This window comes from Bombus affinis, chromosome 2, assembly GCF_024516045.1.
Source record: "Bombus affinis isolate iyBomAffi1 chromosome 2, iyBomAffi1.2, whole genome shotgun sequence".
Classification (NCBI taxonomy): Eukaryota; Metazoa; Arthropoda; class Insecta; order Hymenoptera; family Apidae; genus Bombus; species Bombus affinis.
The window spans coordinates 11,360,123-11,381,024 of NC_066345.1; the positions used below are offsets into that span (position 1 = coordinate 11,360,123).

The following is a 20,902-nucleotide window of genomic DNA, read 5'->3' on the forward strand; positions in this document are numbered from 1 at the left end:
AGGAAACAGGGTAAATTTCGGTGTGGTAGAAAGAGAGTAAACGGGTGGTGTAAGCGAGGAAGGGGTCAGGGTGACTATAACAGCTTGTACAACGTAGCCTGCCCGCGCGAATTAACCGGGATGCAGCTGCAAACTGCACGCCTACACTGGTCGTTTTAGCTACCGGTGGCGCGAGTGACCCGATGGAAAGGCGAGGAACACGGGGGAAGACTCGGAGAGCGATCAAGGCCGACCGATAGAGTGAAAACGGTGCCGCGCGTATTATTTCTCCTGCGGTGGATGCGTGGGCGGTGCCAGTCCAACGGAGAAAATTTATTCCGCGAAGGAATTGCGACAGCTCACGCTGCAAGGCAAAGCGATACGCTTACGCGTTGGCGTCGCTTTCTTTTGAGCTCGGGCGCCTCTCGGCGGCATTTTTTCGCCAGCGAATTCAATGGCCGCCGAGCCGTTATTTATGCCTGACCGAGCGATCGGCTTTAAATTTAACCGCGGATACAGAGACCGATCACGTGTATACCCCACCCGGTCTCTAACGAATCTCGTTTCAACCTGGAACGAGTTATGGCAGCTTTAGGCGAGGATACGAATGTTTCGACCCGGCGATGATTGGATTTCTCCGGCGTGATTAGGACCGTTTGATTAGGATTTATGGAGATTCCGGGCCTCATGTTCTTTGGGGAGATACGACCAGGTTTGGCAATGAGTTATTACGAGATGTAATTTTCCCATTGATAAATATTAGGTGGTTTACGAGGGGCGTGAAGTAGTTGAAATTGTATCATATCGAAGGTTTATGAGTTTGATAATTTTAGCGTGTTGCGTAATCTTTGCCTTAGGATCTTCGGGTGCTAAGCGCAAATTAATATTACGAATACATTTGCAGGTAATTTAATCTCTTGAGAGAAGAATCTTTCAGTTGTTTCATACGACATGATAGAGTTCATATTTTTCTAGAGTAAAATTGTACGTGAAGAGAGATTAAATTTAATATACAGGCGTAAAAATGTATACGGAAGAAAGAAAATAAACCATTCTCTGCGTTGTTGCAACAGTTTATTGTCTCTTATCCTCTTATCGTATTCATGCGAACTTGGTTCAAATTAAAACAATTACGCTAAAAATAATCCATAAGTAGATAAACTTGCGGTTCTTCGTTGCATTTTAAACCGATGAAAATAAAGTCGTAGCTGATAAATGATTGATGGCAGTTGATGATCGACCATTATTATGCTAGATCGGATTTCGCAACAATAAGGCTGGTAATTGGACGAGATTATAATAAGGCACGGGATGCTGGGTCGTGCGTTCGGAGTTGGTTGACCAGAAATTCGGCAAGTAAGTTATCGACTCATAGATAATCGCGCGGACGCAGCCCGCATACCAAATCGTTCCACGGACCTACCCTCCGGCTCGTTCTGGACATTCCTTATCGTTCTCACGTCCGTTGCAAATTCCGCTGTTACGAGAAACCACCGACCAGCCTCGCAATTTCATCGTAGTCGTGTATCGTGCCGCTTTAATCCGAAAGGAAAATCACGAAAATATCGTGGTGGACCCTTCCAAGTTAACTTCGTGCATGATCGAAACTTTCTCAGCATAACCTTCTTCGTCTGCTGAATTTACGATATCGTGTTTGAATTACGATACCATGTTTGAAGAATGATTTTGGCATTCGATAAGAGACATTGATTTTAAGAATTATGAGCCATTGAATTAGTGAATTAAATCTCGTGCCTCGTGGGAATAGTCTGTTCCAATTTTCCGTTTAAACATTCCGTTTAAAAACCAAACAAATAATTTTTTTCACTATCAAACTTAATCGAACAAATTTCAATTATAAATGTCCACCATCCGCGAGTTTAAAATCAATACGAACCATAATTTGTCTGGGGCTATATATCTTCTCAACCCATTGATATTCTTTTTGGATATCACAATTCTCAAAGCGGCGGATTTTCTTTCAAAGATAAAAAGGAAAAAATCCAATTCTGTCGTAGAACCGAAAAATCCCCCATCCCCGATCGTAGTGTATCATTCGAGAAGAGTCACTTGCACAGCGAGAACCATCTCACAGGAAATTCACGAGGCGGCAAAGGCGGATGATGAAAAACGTCCTGCCAGAAATATTCGACGAGTCAGCGGAAGAGTCGACGTCTGCGTCGGCCACGAGGGCGTAGAAGAGACACGTTTCTCACGTGTTCGCCTCGGAGCGTCCGGAGAAATGTGTCTCGCGAAATTCCACGGTTCGTCCTCGATGGAGACCCGTTTTCCCCTACCCTGTCAAGATATCGATTCCCCCTGGAGGGGGCCACCAGAAGTATTCTCGAGTTCGCCAGCCCGCGGGGACTTTCTCAAGAGCCTTTCGAAGTCGAAGGGAAGCGCCACGGATCGGCCAAAACGCGGCAAGGAATAGTTTGCTCCAGGCTTACACGTTAGTTCCTGCCATGGTTTCCATATTTTTATCTCGCCGTTTTTTCCAACCGAACCATTTTGTACGAGTCAAAATTGTATCAGCCACGCGTTACAAGTTACCGATATTAATAAACATCCTCGCAGAATACTAACGATTTTGCCAGGGAAACAAATAAACTTTTACAAGCAAACCTTACGAATTACAATATCGTAGAAAAGAGTTCTATAGTCTGTAACTTGTAACTTGTCCATTTACTGATATTGTCAATACGTAAATTATTCAAAGACCAAGGGGATCTTTAATAAGAAAATCGAACGATGAGGTAAAGGGGACATCCTTGCAGTGAAGAGAAGTCGAGTTTCCAGGCCACGATAATGTTTTTGTCGGACTTAAACGAGGATCGTTTTCGTCCGACAATGAGGAAAGGCGAGACGGTCGTTAGAAAAGTGAACTCTCTAATTACCGGTGAAATTGGTATCGACGGCGCCGATTACCACCGGAGGACAAAGGGACCGCGAAGTGACGCCCTTTGTCCCGGCGAGTCCCCATTCAACACATTCAGGCCAGCCTCGACTCGCGATCCGTTTTCCCATTAGGGGTAGCGCTGCTGTAATACCCAATGAGCACCCACCAATGGCAGCAGACTGTGTCTATGGAAATAAACCGTCCTCTTTTGCCTACTGCTATAAATCCAATGGAAAAAATTATCGAGACTACAGAGAATTTCTGCGTAGAGTCGTCTGTCAGATGCATTTGTCCATCGACTTGATCTTAACATTTAGCCAATCGACGAAGAAGAAGCGGCTCCGTTTCGTAGATTTCTCTTCGAGTTGATGGATGTGTTTCGAGGATTCGTGAAAAATAAAGAGAAGATGAAAAGTTGAACGAAGATACTTCGGTTGATTTTTAAGTTTCGCTAATTAAAAGCCGGACACCCTATACATTTGAAAGATTCTTCGAGTTTCTTTCCCGCTACGCTGTGAAAGAATTAGAAATGTATCAAACGATGCGATTTTCTCGTTTCCCGATTGTGGTATGATATTTGTAAAAAAGATCAGATCAGTCTTATCTAACAATGAGTAAATTACAATAATTAAAGGTTAATCTAAAAATGAGTAAAAGCTATCCTGTAAAATTTGGAATCGCTCGCTTTCCCTACGGCGATTATACCAAAGCCGCAGAAAATTTTGTTATTAATTTGAAATTAATAATACAAATGGCAACAGTGGCGTTCTTTATTTCCATAAATGTTGGAATAATATTTCCATGATGATAGAACTCTCGACTACCTTTCTTTTGATCTCTCTGTATTTCTAGACCGCGTAACAATTTCAAAGTTTAAGCCGGTAGTGCAGAATTAGATTTGTACATTGAACAGTGCCGTTATAGCGGCAAACACGGATCACTTGGTCGCTGACAAAGACATGGTTTCCGAATCCCATCGGCATTGGAGACAGTTGTAATTTAATATATCGGGAATCGACGGATATTCGCAGCACGATTCGAAATCGGTGGAACGTCCGAGAGAAATTACGACGACGCGGCACGTCGCGACGGACTCGCACGTCCACCGTTTATACGTCGGTCCGTGTTCGGATTAATTTAATGAACCGCGATGTTTGCACGCGTCTCTACGTGCGTTTAATGTCGATCCCAGCTGAAGTCGATGCCACGACAATGGTATCGGTTATATTCGCTGATAAAATCGTTTTGCATTGAATCGTATTCTTCGCTTACAAAAAGATATATTACGTATTAAGCAAGCAGAGATACGAATTTTGATTTTCACTTCATCAAAAGTTATTTTCATCTGACTGTTTCATCGTACCAGGTTTGTGATAATTACGGAATAATTTTATGCAAATATTTATTAAATGTTTTATAACAACTTTCATGTTAGGATTATCGTTTCAAGTTTAAACTCGTATAAGAAAATCGTCACGACTATTCTGATTATTCGCGTCGATCTGTAAGGGAGTTTTCATATTTTTATTACAAATCTTCTTATCGTTATGCGTGTTTTATAGTAAATGTTTCCCTTTCTAATGTGATTGATAATTAACGATAGAACAAGAACGTCTCGTCAAACTAAAACTCGGACGAACGACGTTCGATGCACACCAAATACTGAAATTTCTTGGATAGAATATACAACTTTTAATGGAAATTTGAAAATTTCTAACGTTGGATGATAAAAAAGAAAGAATAGAAATATGTCGCACAAAAAAAAAAATTGCTGTAACTTGTGACGAAGCGAAAGAGGAATGTTTGCAGGAATTTCATCTTTTTGTTGTTTCGCGTTGAATACATCGCGTACGTTGATTTATAAAATATAGATTATCCAGTGGCCGATCGCACGTGCGTCGACTCGATGAATCATCTCACAGGTGTCTCGATGGCTTTTCGTATCGATCCGGATGTGTCCGCAATGAATTTTAGTTTACCACGGTTCAATGCAAATGCAAATTTACCATGCTATTAAGGCTCGATCTTTTAATTCGAATATCACCGAATCTACATTTTCATACGGAGGATATATTATTGCTTTATTTCTTTCGCGAAATATCGAAGCTTGTCACAAACACGCGTTTCCGAGAATTTCATTTTGAAGGTAGAAAATTATTTTCCAGCGAGTTGCTCGATTTACATACGAAGCAACAAGGTTGCAAAGCTTCTGTGCAGCGCCTGCTTCAACAATTTAGTGGCGTTCGACTTGATTCTTAGGAAAATCACTATTTATATCTCGCTGACGTAGAGGTGCAAACAGAGGCTCGTAATTCGACGATTTAGAAGCGCATCGCGATTTAGAAGACTGAATCAGCAGATCGCTTTCGTTTTGATAGCTTATATCCTGACACGTTGAATGCTACAAAAGGCCTTAATACTTTTAATTCATATCAAAGTTAAAAATAAAGGTACGTTAAAATTTGTACGCTCGTACAAGTTACCAGATCTTCAAAATCACAGGTTGTCATGAAACAGATGTAAATTAAATTTTACACAACCAAATATAAATAAATGATGGACGAGAGATTTTGGACGATTCTGTAACATTTCATGGTGTCTCAATTATTCTATGATACGAAATAAATACTTTATTTTATGATTTATGAAAATACGGATCTTCATTCAACTATCATAGAATAATTGAGACATCGTGAAATGTTACAGAATCGTCCAAAGTCTCTCGTCCATCATTTACGAAAACCTAAAATTCAAAATTCTATATTTTATCTAAAAACAGACAATCATAACATCGATTTTCACAGGACAACTGCAATATCTCTCAAAATATCAGACAATCGGCAAAAATCTTATCTATCATACGTATTAGAATCCAAGCTGTCCAAGAGACATTGGTGATTCCGGGGACGTTCGATGATCCAGGAATCGTTATTTGCAGAGGCAATACCGGAAGGGCTAGCAGGGCGAAAAAAGAAGCCAGAGGCTTTCCCGGGCTGTCAACACAATTTGCGTCGTCGCAAGCAATTCCGCGAGTCGCCGGGAGGTTCGCTTTCCGGCAGATTGCATACGACGATCGTGATGAGTTTGCTTTCGCGTCGTAGACGACTAGGACGACGGATATCACTGCCGGAGCCAACTGTTCCGCGGAGTAAACATACCCAAGGGTAGCACGAAGGGATGGATCAAGCCACGAGCGTCGAAACCCGGGCCTTTTTGCACAATAATTGTTGAGAATTTTGGATCTTAATAGCTGAAATAATGGTATAGGACCACTAAATTTACACTTAGAATTCATATTAGAATTGTTATATATTTATTTGATAAGCGATTTCAAAGATATTCATCGATACACATTTGCACGCGTCTCGGTATTTTCTTCCATATCCGACTGAACAGTTAACATTCATTTGTTTTCGAGAGGCCGCGCACACACATACTTCCACACATTGATATTCACATACAAGTATCACTACTACGCATCTAACCTAGTTTAGCACATAAAATTATACGTATCTCAATAATAATATTAGTGGTTATTAATATCAGTGAATCTACAAGTTATTGTACATATGGTCGTTGTAGCTTGTAGAATTCTGATGTGCAAATAATTGTACAATTTTACGAGTTACGAGCTAAATAATTCACATTATTAGTGCATTTTACGAACGATCGTAACAGAATGATTGATCGATAGATATAACCTTAATATTTTTACTTGACTTTAAATTAATAATATAAATAACAAACTTGCTGATTAGTCGATAATTAAGAAAATGATACCAATACCCCTTTGCGTAATAAATTCTATTGAACATTTTATTCCAACTAATTTATACTCAATATGATATTTTCAAAAGCTATTTATAATTTAGTATTTTCACATTTTCAACCAATAACACATCTGTATGTTAATATATTTCTATTGATTTAAATTAGATGACATAATATATACAAAACGCTATATTTTGCATAGTAAAAATAAAAGAATTTGTTATTAGTATCGTACGACAGAATTCGCTAATACTTCGAAACTAATGAAATTCCTCTAATGATATTAGCTCAATCGTGCAAAGGAGCTGAAAAACGAATACACTGTTACATCTATGTTAATACATGGATATTCGTGTATTCGTAGCGACAGTTAACTTATCTAAACGTCTGAGCAGAGTGTCACCGGTACTGGTCGGCATTAACTTTATCGAAACTCGTTTCAGCGAATACTACGAGTTGCGTCGTGCCGTTAACCGGTTTCCCTACGCTGAAAATTGGACGAGAATTAGGCACTGTTCGCTCTCCGCTTAGATTACGAAGCCGAAGGAGACGCGTGCCTTCCGCTCGCCAGACACAACGTTTGCCTCGTGTTTTCGGACTCGTTGCCGTCGACTGCGTTCCACTTGAGAACGAGCCACTTTGTCAGGAAGTTGTTCGGAAGAGATGAAAACAGAGAATTCCGTGTTTCCAACTGGAACAGATTGGGAGGATGAAAGAGTTAGGCTCTGTAGGAATTAGAGAAAGGTGTTTGGGGTTTTGTTTTACGAGCGTGTTTTTCGAATTCGTTTAGAGGAAGATGCAAAATAAAGTTGAGATTGTTTGGAGATCTGTTTGTTTACACACCTTCTTACATATTTTACGTTAACCAGTTAGTTGTTGCGACCTCTTCGAAAGACGTGTACCGAAAATGTGCCGCATAAAATAAACGACGACGAGTATACTCGTCAAAAACACGCGTTTCCGAGGATTTCATTTTGAAGATAGAAAATTATTTTCGGGCGAGTTGCTCGATTTACATACGAAGCGACAAGGTTGCAAAGCTTCTGTGCAGCGCTTGCTTCAACAATTTAGTGGTGTTCGACCTGATTCTTAGGAAAATCACTATTTATATCTCTTAAGTGGTTAAGGTACACTGGCTGGATTTTATTCCGGACAAATGAATAATAATAATAATAATGGTCGTGCGTATTAAAAACGTTTCTGATGAAACGGCTTCACGACTTCAGAGGTAGAATAATCATTTAATAACGTTAATTGATGCGTTAATCGAAATTGAAGTAAAAAGAATCTAAAATACCCCAATATCAAACTATATATTTTTCCAGATATTTAAAAAAAAAAAAATATTCTAAAACCAATCAAAAACTTTCTTAAACACATGTTTCATAACTCTATTAAATTTGATGATAACGTTAGGTAACCAAAGTATAAAAAATTCTCGGCGAAAAAAACATCCGTCGATCGATTCGATCGGAACCAACAATTTTTCTCACACCTAATTCTCATTTTGTCATGTCGCCGAGGAAACATTTCAAGCGATCGTATCTCGGCAATCATATCCTTCACACAAAGCAGCGTACGCGAGGAAACCCGAGGATCTTTCCTGACGTGGATGTTAAAAGGGCGTCGAAAGGATTCTGTTACGAGAAATTAGCGATCGTTGAAGCAAGATCTTTCACCGGCAAGAATGCTTGGCAAGGAGCGGGGTAATGGAGTTTTCTTGTTCCTGGCCTTTTTCCTCTCGCGCGACTCGCGTTCCAACCGTTCTTCGTTCCCTTGCAACGAAGATGCTGTCTCGGAACAACGAGCGTTACTATCTCGGCCTTGTGCATACAGGCTAATGTGCCTAATTTACCCAGCCAATCTAGTCCCGTATCTCAAACTTAATAATCATTGTTTGTACGCGACGACCGTGAACCGGTGCGTCTGATGATCTCGTCTGCGAAAGAGGATCTCGATGAGGGCTAATATAGCGTCGACTTGCCACGTTGCTTGTAAAGAACGTCGAATATCAGGCTTTAGACAAGTTCATCTCGTAATATTAAGAGATAATCACATCGTACTTGTTCAGATATAACAATTTGATGCTTGAAATATTTATGCAATCATCGTTATACCATCTTCTGTGACAGAACATCCTCGCGATATGGACTCAGATATTCTTGGAATTCTCTATTTATTTTCCATAATAATGTCTTTTTTCTTCATTCGATAATTTAAATTCGATTTAATCAATAATTTGACTCGCAAACGACCATCTTGTCAAAGCGATCTCAGCTAATACGAACGGGGCTGAAAAATTAGGTATCCTATAATCATCATTTTAAAAGTATATTATACATATCTGAATTGTCGTTAAAATGGTAAACATTTATGGGAACGACTGTACATAAAACAACGCAACATGAATTTTCCGAAACTGCGAAATTCTTCGAATTGCACGGGCGTCGTGGAAAGTGGAATAATTTAGTAGAGTGCTCACCGAAACTAACAATTGTTCAACATCAGCCATGCCAGCAGACTTAATTTCTGATTCCCTGCACGATGCACTTGGTCACACGCGTAAGCGCGTCCATCGTTCGAATTCCTTTCGACCGTCCCAGCGATTTTCCAGTAACAACTGCAGCCACTCGACGCCAGCACCTACGTACAACAGTATCCTGGCATTGCTTTTTGCAATTTGCGAAATGGAGTGTCGGAGGCCAATTAACCGTGAGCCAGGATCGTTCCGCTGGATTCGTTGAATTTTTCAAGAGACACAGGGATGGTCAGTGTCGTGCGTTGAAAGGCAAAGAAAGCCGCGCGCGGCGTATCCACGCGGAAGAAAGTTGGCAGCAAAGTCTGTGAAAACAGAAGGGCTGAAATTAACGGGCCATTACGAAATGGCTCGCGGGAGGAAAGAGAGGCTACGTTCTCTTTCGCCGTCGCTAAACTCGCGAGCAGCGCTCAATTACGTTGATGAATTACGTGTACCTACTCCAATCCGCGCGAGGACAGACAATGAATTCATCTTCGTCATAATTCTGCGGAGGCTGAACCCGCTGACGTATATTAGTCGCGTAATCTGCGGATATTTCACCACGAAGACGCGTCACTGTTCGAAATTTTCGGGAAAATCCTGTTGGGTAACGAGCAACGACGATTCGCTTCGAATCGTCGCCTAATTTCCGCGAAAATGTTGCATCGTGTGTGCCGTTAATTATCGTCGAACGAGGTAAAAATGATCGAATGTGACGGTGACAATATCAGGAACCTGACCTCGCAGTTGATACGACTATATAAATATACATAACAGAGACAGATTTTAGGTACCATGTATAAATGTTAGAGAATTATTGTTTATACAAATTTCGGTATCTGTTTCAGGATTTATATTATACACGTAATGTATTTACAACAAATTTTTGATTAATTATTCATCATATATATATTCAGATATAGATAAGCATCGGAAAGCTCAATTATGCATTGTACTATATTTACCTATCAACAGGTTAGATATCTAGTAATGAAATAAACATAAATTAGGGTCAAAATCTGTGAATTCCATCGAGTTAGTAATAATGTAATAATGCCACGCCAGAAATCCAATCCCATAATGTGACATATTTCCAATATTTTTGAAATTAGCTCCGTATCTTGTCAAGTTACAATTTATGTTACCACATTACAAGCATAACAAGAAGAATAAGAAGAACACCAGATTTTGTGAGTGATAATTAGCACGGATGACAAATACGTAATCGAAAGCCAGACGGATGTTCCTGTTATGACAGGAGAAGAAGAAATCTCTATGTATACGTGGAGATCTGGTCGCACGTAACAAATATATATGTATATATATGCGATTAGTTCAAGTCTAATGTGAATCTTTGGAAATCGTTGGAAAGTTGAGAGAAAAGTCATAAATTATTATCGAGCCACGAGTTGTTGAAGGACCGTTGAAGTATCGAGAATTAGCTTTAGCCAGGAAGTTCAAAGAACCAAGTTACAGAATGAAATTATTACACCTGAGAAGTAAAAACGTGTCTGCAAGGGAGTAGTTTCGCGGAACGATTCATCTCGATCGACGAACAGGTTACCACAAGCGACTGCTACCGGTTGAACAAACGCAATCGAACCGACTTCGCTTCGTCAACCGAAGTCGAACGTAATTGTCGATGTTCTTCACACCGTGCCGATACTTCCGAGCGCGACTTTCGACCTGCAGCCTAATTGAAGTCGGCAACGCCGAGTCCTTTTATTATGGCGAACAAAAGGCGCGAGCGGCGAGCAGTCACAAAGCGCGGAACTCATTACGAGCGGAGCCGAGGCGAGCAAGTCAGCCGCTAGCTACGCGGCGGCGGCGCGAAACCTTGATGAGAAATTCCGGAATGGAAACGATCGACTCCGCGGAAAAGTCGTTCGTTCCAAGGCGTGGAATCAGGGCGGGAGGGTACCGGCAGAAAGGGTGGCAACGAAGGGAAATAAAAGCGAATCGCGCAAAGGAAAACACCGAGAAGATTTAAAGGATGGGAAGGTTTTAAAGTCCGCTACGACACGAACGATACTATGAACTAAAGGAACGTTGACGACAATGGGAACATCGATTGTTGGGTTCGATACAGAGAGAATAGGATGTACTATACTTTACATGTTACACCTAAATTTATTTTATTATGAAATGGGTTATATAATATTGAGATGAATATTTTTATTTTAATTAGGATTACGTACGACTTAAAAGTACGACGAGGTGCAAAGCTTATAAAAGAGTGTCATAATTATGTTACAAATATTATTCTTTATAAAATATCTTGGATTCTATAATTTCTTACATCATTCACTGTAAACCTGACCAATAAAACTGAGGAACTAAATAATTTATTCCTCTGAAATGTTCAACACTAATCACGAACGTAAGTAAAACAAGACTACTAAGCACGCGCTTGTACTTACGTTACGCGCGAAAATTTCAAAGGGTGATGTTCCACGGTTTCCGGCTGCGCGGCAACGCTACAAAGTTTCATAATGGAGGAACTAGAAGAGCCATGAGTTTCTGTGCTCGTGATTCGCAGCAGCTCTCCGTTCGTCGATTGCTTTAAAATTGGAAACTCGTAAATTCGATGCGAGCGTTTTACACATCCCTTCTGCAACGGTCTCGTTCGTGCGGTTTTTCGCGCATTTCGAGTTGCACGTTCCGCTCGTCGATACGGTAACTTTTAACCCGAACTTGTAGTTTGTCCGAGAACTCGCGGGGATTTTTCAATGACCGTCGTTCTCCAGAGAATTGTGCGTTCGTTAGAATGAGACATTGTGCTTTCATTATCCCGTATGAAGATATTATTTTATGAATTTTTGAAGAGAATACAGTTGAAAGAGAGACGAACAAGAACAAGGAATACAATTGAGGCAGACATACGAGATGAGTTTATCTAATTTTAGGAAGTCAGTCTTTTCAAAATATTGTACTATGGGTTATGGTGTATTTGAAAGACGTTGTGAACTTACTCCTGCGACAATTTTTATCTTAAAATACAGGAATATATGAAAAATGTTTAATTTCATCGAAATCGATAGTCCACTGTTATCTACAACTGCTTATTTTTCATATCTATAGAATATTTCATATGCTCGAACCAATCGATTGATCGATGCGTAAAACCTATAAAAACATACGATAGGAATAACACCAACATGTTGGACATAGAGTTTACAAACACATACACATACACGGTATTATATATATGTAGCTATGCTTGGAACACATAAAAATTTATTGTACCATGTAACAAATGTACGAACAAATCTTTTAACATGTACTTAAAAAGATTTCACGTGTATAGCTATCAAATTAAACCGCAACCTCTTTAAAGAAGAGTGGATAATGAAATTCCTCCAGTAAAACAAACCCATCCCTAACATCACCGACAAGTTCCTCGAAAAATCCCAGAGATCCTTTATCCTTCAAACGAACTCGTATTGTTTACGAACGTCTCGACTATTCGCGCCGCGAAAGAGGGTAACTACCCCTCAAAAGCTATCCTCCGGCCGCGGTGGCCTTCGCATTATTTACGCCTGGCTCGTGGGTCGAGAGGGACCGCCGGATATACTACTTTCGGAACTTGAACGAACTTCTGACGGAAACCACGATGGCCGCGGCAAACCGGAAATTTATGGATTTTGTTCTACCTTTCGGGCTTCTTCCAGTCAGGCTAGGCATTTTGATTTATACCGTAACCGTGACGATATCGGAGGACGAGATGCTTGTCGAAAGACCAGTTTCATCAATTTCACGATGGAATCGTATCCCGAGCCGTTTGCTTGTTTGCCAAATCGATTAACTCCGCGAAATAAAAGGTGGACAAATTTTATGAAATTATAAAATAGACTTTGGATATTAATGCAAATTTATATTTTCACGAACGTAATTAAAGAAACGAAACTTAGCTACAATTTGTTTCATCTACTGAATGTAGTAAAGAACACCTTGCATCGTTTTCTTTATATATTTTTGCGTACCATGCGCATTTTTGTATCTTTTGTATTTCCCATAAATGAATAAGAATCCCGCATCAATCAAGTGCTTCCGCGTTAAAATTTCAAAAATTTCAAAGCGCGAACCTTGGCCTGTGAGCGACTCGTTTGTCTCAGGAACATTCTCTGCTTCTCTCATTCCTATCTGATGCTACAGCACCGAAAATCTATCGCGAAGGAAAGAAGCTTACGACGAACGTGGTACGGTAATGCATGAGAAATTCGTTTTATAATAGAAGTCGTTAGCACAGCATATCGACGTGTATCCGCTTCAAGGGAACGTAGGTTCCTCCATCTTCCTGTTTCGGAGAAACGTTGCAGCGGAACGTTATTCGAGAACACGAGGCTGAGTCAATTTTGTATCGGAAACAACCGAGACACGGGATCGCTGGTGCCGTGCGAAGAGACCGGACGAGAAATTGTTCGAGTTTATGATACATGGATATGACTCTTCGGAGTTGTAATACAATCACCTCGGATATCCTTGCTGTTCGTTTTCATCGACGTTAATGATGGAAACAATTTGGGGATGACAGAGAACGAATCCCGCGAAATAAAGGTGGATATTCTTCGATCTTGGAATATCACAGCGAGTATTACATTTTCCAGTAGTTTTGTTTTAGTTATTTTGTAGGAACAATGAAAGACTGTGTTATTTATATTCCCCGATCAGCTTTTGATACGAGGTAACTGAAAGTATTTTTTTGTATGATTGTTACATCCGCAAAGTTATGCTGTTCAAATATCTAAATTCTATTTTTACTCCACAAGAATAACAGACAGAATTTTCATATCACAATTAAAAAATTCTTCAATTTGTTCATAAACATGGAGTACCACCGAGATGATTGAGATTGATTTTTCTTATTTATATTTGTCTATACATTATTTCTCATTAAAAGTTATTATTCACTTGACTAAAAAATCTGCTATGATCGTCTTCGATATACGAAATACTAAAGTGATTCTGTATAGATACACTGTTATAGGCTTTAATAAATGTATGATCATTACTGTAATGACAGCATAAATATATATATACATATAATTATTTTTATTAATATTATTTTTATTCGAACATTTCCGCGTTCATAAAAACCACTGCAATCTACGCACCGAGAATACTTAGACATTAAGCGCTTTACAAGGGACGGTTTAATCGCAATTTCATCAGGGGATCGGCTTTATCCAGCAGGAAATTTCCCTGTTTACATCGATACCAAGTAAACTCGGTTCAGTTCGTTGGCTCGTACCAACGAGAACTCCTCTTTCTCTTCAGGCGTCTCAACTAAATATCTCGTTAACGAAGGTAACCCTGCACGCCGTAATCGATAAATGTCTAAACGATTGAAACCGACGATTCACGGAGCTTACAGGCTATCCTTTCCAGTCTTAAAGGACTCGTCCACCAGTTTCTTACGCCATTTCCAACGTAACGAACCTCAATCCTTTTCCGTCTATATATTTCAATTTACCTTTTCACTGTGATACTCGCGAATTTTGTCGTACGTGGGCTTAATTAAAGCGACTGCTAACTAGCATAATGTATATTCAGCTTCCAATAACCAAGTAATGTTTTCCTTCCTAGTCTTAAACTGGAATTACCGACGGCTAAAGTATACAGCTTATATCGAAAAAATTAAAGTGCAAAGCATAGAGCAAGGTTTATAATACAATAAGAAATATAAGCTCCTTTATTTATTGATATATTTTACGAAAAATCATTCGAATATCTAAAAATGTACCGCGGTGAATCTACGGAATTTCTATGGAAAATTACGAAATAGTAATTTTGACCATACCGGTAGAGCTAGGATTAAAGGACTCGTTCACTAATATCCTAGCCCATTTCCAACGTAACGAACCTCAACTCAATCCTCTTCCATCTACACATTTCGATTTATCTTGTCATTGTGATATCCGCGAGTTCCGTCGTATCTGTGCTTAATTAAAGCGACTGCTAACTAACATAATCTATAACCAGCTCCCAATAACCAAACGATATCTATCCTTCCTAATCTTAACCGATTACTACCGACGACTACAATATACAACTTGTATCATAGAAATTAAATCGCAAGGAATAGGATTAAGTCTATACCACAATAAAGAAACATATTTCATTTGCGTATTTTACGAAAAATCGTTCAAATCTGTAGAAACGCTGCATTGTAAATCTATAAAATTCCTATGAAAAAATTACGAATTGATAATTTTGATCACTCTAGTAATTCTGGTGTTAGAGGACTCAGTTCACCAGTATCATAAATAACATTTCTAACGTAACGAACCTCAATTCTATCTACATGTTTCAATTCACCTTGTCACCGTGATACTCGCGAGTTTCGTCGCGCGTGCAACTTAATTAAATCGACTGCTAACTAACATAATGTATATCTAGCTTCCAATAACCAAACAGTGTCTAGAAGTTCGCTCGGGGGTAATTAGTTAATGTACCATTGGTCGACGAATTCGCTGACGATCGTGTCTGCACCGCGTGTAGAAACATGTTGGATAGACAAGGTTAATTTCCAGCGGAGGCATTCGAGTTCGTTAATAAATCAGACAGCATCGGCCCACCGTAGATGTACAAACATCCCCGCGATGCTGCTTAATCGATACCCGGCTTAATGACTGCGATGCGTTTCGGCTGATGGCCCGGATTCGACGCGAGACGTCGCCTAATCTAAGCGGAGCCGTTTAAACGGCGCGGTGAACGCTGATCGACGGCCGCTTAAGGAGTCGTGATTTCTGATAGATTTGCTAAATTGCAAGCAATTCGGGCGTAGATGCTCGTCAAGCTTGCGAGTCTCTCGATGCCGCACGCAGCGCAACTTGCAAACTATCGAACCAAGTTTTGCTGTCACACATCGTCTCGTATCGGTTGATCGATAAGTAATTGCAGATTAAGGATTAAGTTAATTTTAGAGAAACTTTTGCTTTCGAGTATTACGAACAAAGAGCAAAGATTGTAATAACTTTAGGACTATACTATAAATTGTATATTTAATTGAGAAACTTTCGGTTTGAAAAATGAACAGCAAATAAGATCGTTGCACAATTTTCAAATACAAACTACATAAATGTCACGAATGGAATGAAATGAATCACTGATTACGAACATTTGAACGACATTCTATATATATGTACGTATATAGATAGACGTCAACTGCAAATTTCTTGATTAAACCCCGGAACACAGAGAAGCAAAGACCATTGAAATCTGAAAATACGTAATGAAATTTAAGCAACACGAGCGATTAACGGAAGAATTTATAGTGGTTGATGTTGCCGAATAAAAAAAAGAGAGATTTGCTAGATTGCGTTTTACGCCGATACTACTAGCAGAGATTTTAACGGTGCTTTATATCAAAATGTATGTACAATGTACACAGCACCGTTCGATACAAGAATTGCATCCGATACCGGTCGAATATCTGTAATCTCTGGTGAATATACTGCATGGTTTTCGTTCTTTCCGAGTTATGTAACCGAGCCGCGTTATCAGTCCCTCTAAACATATTATTCATTAGAACATCGATGAAAATGTTGATTCGCCATAACACTCGTAGCAGAATGCAACAGAAAGCTTAATAAAGAGGGTTACGGAAGTAAACCGATATTAGAAGCATAATTCACCGTGTAATGTTGACCCCATGTGGTTGAACGTTAACGTACTCCCAGCAGTATACTTTTGCTAACGGCACCGTTGGTATAGTTCTAAATATTAGTTTCCAACTCGTTTTGCCGAGTACGATGTATCGGTAGTGGGAGAAAAGGAAGAAAATGAAAATCAAACGGTGTTCTTGCATTTACGGTGCGTGCACGATCCGTTCGGGTGCAAAAATGTCTTTGATAACGTGGGAAGAAGGAAATATCTCTAATTAAGCATGATTGACGGGCAATTTATTTTGTTTGTAGAATTCGAGCTTGCGCCGTCAATCACACCGCGTGTAACAGTCGCCTTTATTTTACTGTGAAACACCACGCCACCGATCAATATTACGAAGGGTATGTTCATTGTTAGACGGTCTGTGGGTCTTGTATCGCGTCAAAGGGCGCACTTAATTAGCACCTATCGCGCCCTTCGATGCGTCAGATCTCACCATGGTCGTTTGATCACACAATCGTGATACTCACACTGACTGTGGAACACGTTCAACGACGAAGTATGTAATTGTTCCAACTACAGACGATAGTGGTTAGGCGTTGAGAAAAATCGCCGCGATGAAAGTGATCAGAATTTACGAAAGATAAAATGGTTAAGTGATGTATGTCTGCTATAGGAATTCATTTTTGCCCGTATATTTATTTATCGACTTTTGCGTAAGAAATAATATCGCCCTTCCTGCATTTCTAATCTTACTTCGTCAATATGAAGATCAGAAGGGCAAATCGAAAGTAAATAACATGAATGTATCGCGTGATCGACAAATGAAAGATAAGAAATTGTAGAATTTGTGCAGATGTGGAAAGGAAAGATACGAGTAGGAAGAGAATGCAGCGGAAAGTATATGCATAATAGAGCGTATGCCTGCAAACAAAATCAATACTAACATTAAAGTTATCGAAGTAAACAAAATAATCAATTCTTAATTTTTAGTGGGAATCTCAGAGTATTGGAAGAATGCAGTCTTTCGAATTTGAGTGATTCTTTACAAAATAAATGGACTTTCAATTTAATTCATTAAGTACAAGTTATACATTATAGTCATTAATATCTTCGGACTGTTAATATGTCATCGCTTGTGCAAATGATGCACAATTTTATTGTCAATTTTACAAATTATCAATCTCTCGTATAACTCATAATTATCAATTAACACAACTTCCATCATGGAAGCATGTTTGTTCAAAAGTGAGGTTTCTCCATGGGCGATGTGCTAATAAAGAATGTACGCTGTAACGACGAATAAAAATTCCTACAAATTAGAAACTTCAACAAAGGACACCAGAACAGAAAGCGAGTCTCGTCAAAAGAATCTTTGGTCTTCCTGTTGCTCGATCGACGGTTCGAAGCGACTAAGGACGTGGGACGTCGACTCCTATAAAAGAAATGACAAATAAGACGAGCTAGTCGCCTAGTGACAAAGGCGTCGTGAGGCAGTGTGTACTCGAGCAATGTGGACAGCGCGCGATCAGACCGGTTTGACGTTCCTGGGGAATACGTGGTTGAATTTCATTCTGCTACGTGACGTTTTCAGTTTCCGCCTATTGTAAGACGCGGTCGGTATCGCGTTCAAGAGGAAGAACGAACGAAAGCGCGGTAACCGTTCGGTTCGTACTATTATCGGCTCGGAAATTCATGATCGTTCCATAACAGAAAATCCAACAATCGTTGGGGAAAATTTCACGTGACAATAGAAATCTCATCGACAATTTCTTTCAACTTCTTTGCTTTCTTTTTCTCTTCTTCTTCTTTTTTCTTTTGCTAAAATAAGAGAATTTGACGCTGAAAAGCTGTTTGCCATAATTTGGAATTCTTATCTCAATAATGTTTCTATTTGCGCAATATGGTAAAGCGGCGACCAGAGAGGCGCGCCCAGAAAGTTTTCATTTCCTCCGTCGCCAAGGAGAAATACGATTGTATCTTTGAGTAGCGAGTAAAAAAGAATTTCATTTCCTCTCGTAAACCCCCCGGACAAGGAGCTCTATGATATATGCCTGTGCGCGGCGGAAACAAGTTTCTTTGAGCGAACTTGCGGTTGAATCTGGGCCAGTCGGTATCGCGTTCGGCACAGATTTCAGAAAAACGTATGTAGCAAAGGGGAAGAAGCGGATGCGTCCTTTAGAATGCTTCTTGTAGGTACAGCTCGCTACTTAACGGAGGCAAATGGAAACTCGGTATAGGTACTTCGAGATCTCTTCTTTTTTCTTTCGATTCTTATCGTTTGCTAATCTTCGTTGGAAGATTGAACAAATTAATCAAATACTTCTCATTATTAAGAAAATATGAGTGTAACAAATAATGCTATACTACAAATAAAAGCTTCTCAAGACCTGACTGGTATATTTAAATGAGGGTAATTTGAGTTAGATTATTCAATCTTAGACTACTTTAGATTTTAAACATGCAAGGCAATTTTATACAATTGTTATCACGTGAAACGCAAGATACAAATCAAAATGAAATATTCTAGAATTAAATAACTGCGTTACAACCTACGATACGAGAATTTCAATTGCGGACTAAATACCATTTAAACCAACCACTTGCAATATTCCGCAATCGAACATTCATTTATTCAAGGAAACACAATTTACCCTTTATTTAAAGCCCCTTTCCAAAGAATCGAGGGATCGTTCGAGCCCATTTCAATTTTAATATCATCCCTCTGGCAGTACCGCGATCGCGAAACCGATACCGCGGCGGCATTCAAGGAAAATAATTCGACGAGTCCATTCCGTAGCGCGGTAACTCACATCCAGCTAGTGGCGTAGAAGGGTGAAGAAAAGAGGCGAGGATGGCTTGAGTTCGCCGAGTCTCTCGGTTGTGCGCCGACGTTTCTCCGTCTGTAAAACGTAAACGACGAAGGTTACGAGGGTGGAGGCGACGTGGAACGCGTCTGGCCGCGAAAGAAACGCAAGAAGAACGAGAGAGAGGTCGAGGTTTCGGCGAACATCTGCCAAGCAGGCTGATTTCCAACCGGTGATAAGACCTCGAAACGCAGAGGAGCCGGCACAGAACCGCGCCGGAATTCATTAGTTAACCCCGCTCCAGAAGCGCCATTTTCCATGGACTCGTTTCGCGGCGCGAAGCTCGCGAGGCCACTGTACACCGCGCCGGGAATTGTATCGTTGAAGAATTCAGCGATGGGACCGGAGGATAAAGGGTTGCTCCGGTTTCGAATGGAAAAAGGAAAAATGTTTTCTAAGGACGACCCGAGGGGATGGAGTGGTTCGGGACGTGCAAGAGTACGGTCTCAGAGGAAGCTGCGGATACGTGGAGACCTCCAGTGTATCTTCTTCAAAAGTGTAATCAATTGTGTGTGACTGGATGCATCGCAATTTGTCGCGTGAAAGATGCATGTGAATCGGCACGTTAGTTTATTCCCGAGTAAATATCGCTTATCTTAACAAAAATAAGAAATGAATGGAAAGGTTGTTGCTCATATAGAACCAGTTACGCCTTTCGCAAATGGAATTCACTCGAGCCCTGATAAAGAAATAAATACGATAACATTGATACCTTTGCTGTTACACTATATGTATGATACTTTATATAACATACGACTTTACCGCGCGTAGATGGTAACAGAACAGGATATTCAACTCCTTGTCACGCGTGTCGGTGATCTGTCGCTGATCGAATTCTTGAACGCTTTCAAAGTAACTCAACCGAAGGTGCTTAGCGGTTGTATATCTGGCAGCGATTTCTTAACGAGATGTTGCTTCGTTCATCCTTCACGTACGAGATGTTCGGTATTCGCGAGGCACCCAATCGGTTCGCCGTGAGTGCAAGCGCGTAGTACATCAATATGAGAATCGCGAGAAGATGCGTTTGGGCGCGACCGCGTGCCGCGACTGATGCACTGCGCATGCGCTGCATTCTCGTTCCATCCATCTCTCTCTTATACGTGGCGTGTGCGTGCTTCTCTTCCTCGCGTTGACTCTCTTTCACTGCTTGGCCAGACGTTTGGTGGGGATAGGTAGCTTGGTTGAAGTTCGCGAGGTGACGCAAGGGGCGCGCCACACGACAAAGTAGTGGGGCGGGAAGGGTCGTAGGGACAAGAGGAG

The 20,902-nt window shown here is 40.3% G+C and overlaps 1 protein-coding gene and 1 long non-coding RNA gene across 5 annotated transcripts in view; one reads left to right on the forward strand and one right to left on the reverse strand.

The window, feature by feature from the left end:
• LOC126928917 (bifunctional heparan sulfate N-deacetylase/N-sulfotransferase) overlaps window positions 1-20,902 on the forward strand; it is a 371,054-nt gene that overhangs the window by 185,146 nt on the left and 165,006 nt on the right. The gene's annotated exons all lie outside the window — the stretch shown is intronic.
• LOC126928986 (uncharacterized) lies at window positions 6,169-20,670 on the reverse strand. 2 transcript variants are annotated; one of them, XR_007717031.1, is made up of 4 exons: window positions 20,405-20,670; window positions 19,430-19,678; window positions 9,132-9,490; window positions 6,169-7,340 (listed from the first exon to the last, which is right to left on the reverse strand). It is a non-coding gene; the product is annotated as an uncharacterized LOC126928986 (long non-coding RNA). The 2 variants fall into 2 exon arrangements; XR_007717032.1 differs by lacking the exon at window positions 6,169-7,340 and adding an exon at window positions 8,071-8,941.